Source organism: Capsicum annuum, chromosome 4 (genome assembly GCF_002878395.1).
Source record: "Capsicum annuum cultivar UCD-10X-F1 chromosome 4, UCD10Xv1.1, whole genome shotgun sequence".
NCBI classification, from domain to species: Eukaryota; Viridiplantae; Streptophyta; class Magnoliopsida; order Solanales; family Solanaceae; genus Capsicum; species Capsicum annuum.
Genome location: NC_061114.1, coordinates 205,670,035 through 205,678,634, shown reverse-complemented (window position 1 = coordinate 205,678,634; position 8,600 = coordinate 205,670,035).

The window sequence follows — 8,600 nt, the reverse complement described above, 5'->3', positions numbered from 1 at the left end:
CCATTATTACTAACCGACGCTATACATAGTGGTATCATCATACCGACTATAACTTGCAAGTATTGTCCTTAGCCAAACCTTTTTAAGATAAAGAATTCCCGTGTACCCGTTTACCAAGTTAACTTTGGGGTTCCCATGTACCCCACAAGTGTTTCATTATGTTTTCTTGGAGGATTCCATTGTACCTTACAAGGGTGTTTATTAAACCAAACCATTTAAACCATTTAGGGTTCATTACCAAGTTCAAACCATGCAATAATTCCATTAAAACCCAACAATGTAGTGAAAACTTTCTCATAGTCATTTTATCAAACATACTGGGGGCATAGTATTTTCCAAACCAAAACCAATTACCATGTGACCATTCCCATGCAACCAATTATCCAAAACCGCCATTAATGCATATAAGAGCATAATTAAAACATGGGAAAACCATAACCAAGCATTTATAACCAAAACCCCTAAATTATATTTGAAAACCCAAAACCATACAATACTCAAACCATGAAAACATTATATAAAACCATGCCTTTAGTTGGAACTAACAATGAGGGAAGATAACATGCCTTAAATGAGTAGATAATGGTGAGAAATCACCAACACAAGCCCCAAATTAATCCTTAAGATGAAACCATAGCTTTATTTGCTCGAGAACTTTAGAGAGGATTAGAGAGTGTTTTTCTAAGTGCTAATGAATAGAATAATAGGGAAAATAACCTCTCAAGTGAGTTAAAAGTTGTGGGGCCTTATTAGGTTAAGTAAGGAAATATCCAGATTACCCTCACTTAAACTACATCAAAATCCCGCCAGAGGGATACGACCATCCATACCGGTCATACCCTCCAATATGAGTGGTACCCACTACCCGTACCCAAGGCCATCTCCCTTGGACCCAACATAGTCTAAGGTATGACTCACCCCAAACCATGTCGTATTCAAGTATAGGACTAGTACCCATGTTTCGTACCTCTGGCAGAATAGAATCCCAAGAGGACTAAACACTATTTACCATACGAGTCCATGGTACGACTGGTACCCAAGCTTACGGCTCTTGGTGAGCCACTCGTACTTAGATCCACCTTAAGTTATCAAGTCTAAGATTAAGTAAAGTAACAAAATAATTCGTATCTATAAATTCTACTCGTACCACCCAAGTTGTATCTATTCCAAAAACCAAATCCAACCCACCAACATTGGTCAGCATACGACTAACCCATACCACTCGTATCGCAGTGTACGAGTCATTTCTCCTAGTCATATCCTATCTAGGACCCCAAATTCAGGAAATTTTCTAAGGACAAAAAACCTAGGGTGTTATAATTATAAACTAAGTGATAAAAGAAACTAAATACTTCATTTAAAGGTCTACTTATCCTAGGTTTCTAGATAGGGGTTCTAATTATCCTATAGGAAAGGGATTAGGCACCCTAAAAAATCTGTTAACTATGGTTAATGGGCCAAACCTAGGTTAGATAAGAAAATCAAGTGATGTGTTAAGAAAACTACAAATGATGTGTTAAGAAAACTAAGGTATTAAAATATACATCTTATTAAAATAAAAACATGCTAAATATTTATAAGAAAAGATTAGAAAACTTCATAATGCCCTCGTCGTAAATTAAGGATTTACGCACTTTTCAGAAATGATCAATGATAACTCTAAAAAATGATGCAATCTTATTGTTGTCAAAAGATAATTATTTCAAGCCATTTCTCTTAAAGGATATACAAAGCATTTAATAATTTAAATAAAAGTCTAGGCTAAAAAGGGGGTAATTATGTTATATCAAGAAAATTATGTTTTTCTTCAATGTTAAAAATAAATTTGCTCTTTGTATATACTATAGATATAAATAAAATGATGAATTAGCATTCGCTAAGTGAAATATTGAGATAACTAAAAAATATAATTTTATAAATCTATAATGAGTTGAGAATTTATTTATTTTTATTAGGAAAAAAAGCTCATGTTTTAAAAATACATTTTTTGTTACTTGAAATCCTAAAAAGAGTCTTGCGGAATCAAATTGGCGAAATTATAATATTTCTTATTTAGAATCGATGAAAACAAATTTGATTTAACATATCCAAAATAGTTAAAATTGGTTTCCAAGTTTAGTGATGATAAACTCGTTTACCGCAAAAACATATATTTTTATTAATCCAATATTACTAATTAGAGACAAACTAACTCGATTCTAAAGGTAGACTATTATTTCGTATTAAAGAAGTATTAAAAGATTCTAGCGAACTCGGCCATTTATTCTAAAGGTATGTTTTAACCTACCAAATGTTAGAACTTTTAATGATATAAACTAAATGTCAAAGCGTAGTGCTTATGCTAAGTTTAAAATCTAAGGTAGAAAGGAGAACAATTAGATTCGCTAAAATTTAAGGATTCACACTAATTCAAATAAAAACATATAAAACATAAATTTTGAATAATAACATGTGAAATGTTAACCAAAATAAAAAGAAGTATCTACAAAAGAAGAATAAATCGTGAAAAGAGGGGAGAAGAAATTAGACTGTCAGAAGAAAATATGTCATGCAATATTCGTTCGCATCTCAAATTTGGACAGAGATGGAGTCAAGCCATGAGACACCAAACACGCTCCCGAGTGTACATGTGAAATAAGAAAAGGTAAAAGATTAGGATGGTATGGGGGTATTACAACACACCAAAATACCCACGAGAACAAAACCACTAATACAAAGGTTAACAAATACATGTCCGACACGTTCAAAAGTCTAAGTCCATGACAACAAAGCATTTTACACAAGTATGTACCTACATGGTTTTATAATGGACAGAGTGCTTATTATTTTAGCACATAAATCATAACTAGCTAAAATGGTTCTTGTCGAGAGAGCAATCTTAACTAAACCCAAAGATTGTTCAAGTTGAATGCACAGATGGGTAACACCCAATAGTATGGCTTTTGTGACATCAAACTAAAGAAAAATAACATGATTATAAGAATAAATGATTAAGAATTGACAGATCGTCGATTTATTCTAACAGCTAGCAAAGCAAAAGAAATAATCACAAAAAAAGAACATAAGCAGGGCATAGAAATCAAATTCGACACGTCACTCACAGGTAAGTTTATGTCTTGAAAAAAAAAATTGGAAAAATATTATCAGACATATAAGAGGTAACCAACTTTTCATCTTCGTATCACTATATGTATTATGGAGGTTTGTAACCATACTTTCACAAATAAGGCTACGATAACCAAGTTAAAAACATGACAGCAAATTTTAAGACATATACATGTAGAAGAAATAAAAAATAAGATGTGTAATGTTTACTGCATGATCAAACGGATTTATGGCAAGCACAACAGTTAGTAAATAGTCATAACTCTTAAGTGGTACCTCTATAGGATATACCTTGGTATTAAGACGTATTATGAGAGAATCATCTAGGCACAAAGATATTTTTTCTTTTTATTTTCAGGGATGGGAATGAATTGCCATAGCAATATACATACTCTTTTCAAATTAAACATAGAAACAAGAAACCAAATTCACATTTAAAAACAACAGAGAAATCACATAAAACAAGCAAATTTTAATAACTAGGTTTGAGAGATAAAAAAAGAAGAATCTGTTTAATATTTTTATTGAATTTTGCACACTTTAACTTAGAAAATCAGTAGTCAATCAGTTATAGACATATCTTGAATTATCCAAATAGATAGAAACGGTAACACCCCGAGTCTACACCTTGAACATCACACGGTGCTTACGAACTTGAAGGACCACAAGCTAACCCATGACTTGCACCTACTGTGAGCACTAAATAATAATATTGATAACAGATGCGGAAATATGATTGAAATACCATAAGGTTCTCAAATACTGAAATAAATACTAAATACTGATAGTAATACTAAAAAACACTGAACATCTATCTGAAATAGCCTAGTTTGAAAGCCTCTAACTGTCTAAATAGGGATTTGATGGGACAAGTCCCCAACTCAATCTGGCTACTAAACATACTAAGCTACTAAAATGCTGAAATAATAACTCTATCCTTGAAATATAAGGACTCACCACTATAACTGTTGCTGATAACTTGAGCTGTTAGGTATGGTCAGAAGCTCGTGTATTTGAACCTAAGATATGAGATATCATAGCACAAAAGAAAGAGTATACATTAGTACTTTGAATATACCAGTATGCTAAGTGAGGTAGGCTGATATACATGAGTTCATATGCATGAGATGTTAACTAACTGAATGAACATCATGAAATAACTGAATAAGAGTACATGGGTAACCAATACTACTGTAAATGCTAATTATGCAATAATGTGCATATATATATATATATATATATACTATATCTGAGATCACACTGAAACTGAATACTGAGTTCTAATAACTGAGTGATTGATATTTGAGATTTTTGATAACTGTATTACTGATAATTGGGTGAATCTTTATGATAGCCCTAATTCTACAGAAATGAACTGAGTTCTATACTGAGTCTGAAACTGAAACTGTAACAATGAGAGTGTTCATCTAGCTAACATACCCTAATTATAAACTGAGTTGGGGTCCAACCTGTGACCCCAGTCGGAATAGTGTTACCACCATTCCACAAGTACTAATAATGGCTATGTGGATCCACTAAAGAATCACCCTCATCTAGCAGGTTAGATATGTGTTACCCTACACTAGCAGGTGAACACTTTATCAACTCTCAACTGGCAGGTTGATATATTTAACCTACGCTGGCTAAGTAGTTCTAAAACTAAGGGATTGCTACTAAAAATCACACCATTAACTGGCAGGTGAGCCCCTATCCCTAGGTTCACTCGGTGTTGAATCCTACTCCCAACTAAATAGACGTTGAACTGATCGCTAGACTATACTAGGCTTGCGTAAACTGTTACTGATAGTGTAGACTGACTAAAATGGACTAACTTAATTGAGTTTTGTAACAGATTGAGCACTACTGTTTGTGACATTACTAAGACTATTTTGTAGCTACTGTAATTCTATGTAAACATCTAGATTTTAGGGTATTGAATACCCCCATAACTCGATAGCATCAATAGCAAAACATGGTAAAATCTTGAAAGCATTACATAAATTACTTATTAACCATGCATTCATTAAGACATTTTGTCAAACACTTAAGAGGCATGAACTTGTACATGAATGGGACCACAAGATAACAGGTCATAAATTCACTATGCATTCTATCAAACACTTGGGAAGCATAATTAGTGTACATAGAAATCATCAAGATATAAACATTATGGCTATAATATTCAACTTGCAAATTCAAGGGTTCAGTATGAGAATTACATAATTATACATACATGCTAATTAATTCACTTGAAACTGGTAATGAATCTTGATTTGAACACCACACATCAATACATAGATGAACACAATCCAATTCAACCATGTAAATCATGAAATCAATTAACGTATACTTTAAAAAAGGTTCTTGAACTCCAAGGGTTGAAGGGAACCCAAGGATGATACGTGAAAATAATTGGTGTGTTGTTGAAGCTTGGACTTGAAATTGAATGGCCTAGGGTTTTATTCTTGAGACGATTTGAGAGAGAGTGAGTGATTTTGCCTTTAGGATCGCTTAATTTTGCATTTTAGGGCTGAATAAAAGTGGGTAAATTGACTTAAATACCCCTCTGGATGTGTACTTTGTTACTAAAAAATGCACCCAAAGATACGCAGACCGACGCGCCGCATAATTGTTATCGACGTGATAGGAGACACGCTGCGTCGAGTTTGTGTTGGTTCAATGGATATTGCACACATGACACTAGTGACGATACTGTCGATGCGATGGGCGACGTGACGCATCAAGATCGCACAATTCATTATTTTGCACATCCAATTAAGCTTCTAACGATGTCCAAAAAATCCAAAACTCATCTGAGAACACCTATTGACATCCCTGACCGTGAATCAACTTAAAAATTGACATTCCAAGGACGTCAAGATCAAAAATTAGATCATCAAATTATGAAGGCTAATAACTGATTCTAAGTATAAACACTTAGCAGAAAATTCTAAGTCTGGGACCCCCTTTTACATGCTATATAGGACTGAATTAGACTAGGACTTTTCTGGGGTCTTACAATATCTCCCCCTTAGGAATATTCATCCTTGAATGAGACTAATTAAGCTGAGAATACTGATAGACTAAGTTTACATACTGAACATGCACAACTGAAGCATGATTACAGGACTGAAACTATTGATAAACTGAGTTTTCACAATGAACATGCATAACCAAAGCATGATTACATAACTAAAATGATTCATGAATGCCTGAATATCATGACGATGATATACAGCAGTAATTGATACATAGTTTTTAGAGGAAAGCTAATCATGGAACTGAGTAAATCTAAGAAAGACTTACACCTTGAGATGAGTCTAAGTTTGTGGAGAAGAGGTGAGGATACTTGGTTTGCATATTTGCTTCTGCTTCCCAAGTAGCTCCCTTAACGGATTGATTTTGCCAAAGAACTTTGACCAAAGGAACTTCTTTATTCCTCAGACTGCAAATTTGATGATCAAGGATTTTGACCGAAACTTTCTCATAAGAGAGACTGTTCTAAATATCTATACTCTCTTTAGGTACTACAAATGTTGGGTCACCTATGCACTTCTTTAGCAAGGACACATGAAACCCTAGGTGCACTGAAGCTAAGTCTAAAGGCAACTAAAGCTCGTAAGATACCTTTCCGAAATGGCTAAGAATTTTGTAAGGACAAACATATCGGGGACTGAGCTTCCCTTTCTTGCCAAAAATCTTCACTCCCTTCATGGGAGAGATTTTCTAGTACACATAATCACCAATATCAAACTCAAGATCTTTTCTTCTCACATCAGCATACGATTTCTGTCGACTCTGAGCTATCTTAAGCCTCTCCCTGATTAACTGAACCTTCTCTAAGGCATCAAACACTAAGTCAGGACCTACCAATGCAGTCTCTCCTACCTTAAACCAACCAATAAGAGACCTACATCTCCTCCTATAAAGCTCCTCAATAGAGCCATCTGAATACTGGAGTGATAGCTGTTATTATACGAAAACTCAATCAAAGGCAAGTGGTCATCCCAACTACCCCTAAAGTCAATGACACACGCTTTTAACATATCTTCTAGAGTCTGAATGGTCCTTTCTACTTGACCATCTACCTGAGTGTGAAAAGTTTTACTGAGGCTAACTTGAGTACCAAGACCCTTTTGGAAGGCTTTCCAAAATTGAGAAGTGAACGGCGTACCTCTATCTGAAATAATGGATAATAACACTCCGTACAATCTGACTAACTCTCTAATATAGAACTTGGAATAATCCTCGACTGAGTAGGAAGTATGGACTGGGAAGAAATGAGCTGATTTGGTAATCTTGTCTACAATGACCTAAATCAAATTATGTTGATGATGAGTACGAGGCAAACCCGTCACGAAGTCTATGTTTACTTTCTCCCACTTCCAAGTGGAGATACTGAACTCCTTCATAGACCCACTAGGATTTTGGTGCTCAATCTTCACCTGCTGACACATAGAGTACTTAGCTACAAACTCTACAATATCTCTCTTCATCCCACTCGACCAATAGACTTCCCCCAAGTCGCGGTACATCTTAGTGATCCCGGGGTGAATCGAGTAACACTCACTTTGTGCTTCTACAAGAATTCACTGCCTAACACCATCCACACATGGCACACATAGTCTATCCTGACAATGCAACACACCATCTCCCTCTTGGGAGAAAACCTCTACTTTCTGGTCTTTGACTGACTCTTTCAGCTTAACTAAATTGGGATCTCTATCCTACTTTTCTTTTACCTCAGAAACCAAGGAAGATTATGAACTATTCTACACCCATACACTACTCTCAACTGAATCAACCAAATGAACACCCAACCTGGAAAGCTGATAAACTTCCTAAATGAACTTCTTCTTACCATACTCAACGTAAGCAACACTACCCATGGATAATCTACTGAGAGCATCAACCACTACATTGGCCTTGTCCAGATGATACAGAACACTCATGTCATAGTATTTCAATAACTCGAACCACCTTATCTGACGCAGGTTTAAGTCTTTTTGAGAAAATACATAGTGTAAACTTTTATGGTCTGTGAACACATCAACATGTACGCCATACAAATAGTTCATCTAATTCTTTAAGGCAAACACAATAGCTGCTAACTCTAGATCATGGGTGGGATAATTTTTTTCATGGGGCTTAAGCTGTCTAGAGACATATGCTATGACCTTATCTTTCTGTATCAAAACACTCCCCCAGACAAACTCTGAAAGCATCACAATACACAACAAATCCATCTAAACCATATAGTAAAGTCAAAACTTAGGTTGTAGTGAGTCGAGTCTTCAACTCCTGAAAACTCTTCTCACAAGAATCTGACCATTGGAACCTGACTTTTTTTTTAGTCTTTCTGGATATGGGGGATGCAATAAATGAAAATCCTTTAATCCTTTAAATCTGGTGAGCCCCATGGGGAGACACTAGGCCTGATAAATCCCTTATCTAGGAGGTCATTACACTATTATTTTAATTCTTTAATTTTTGCT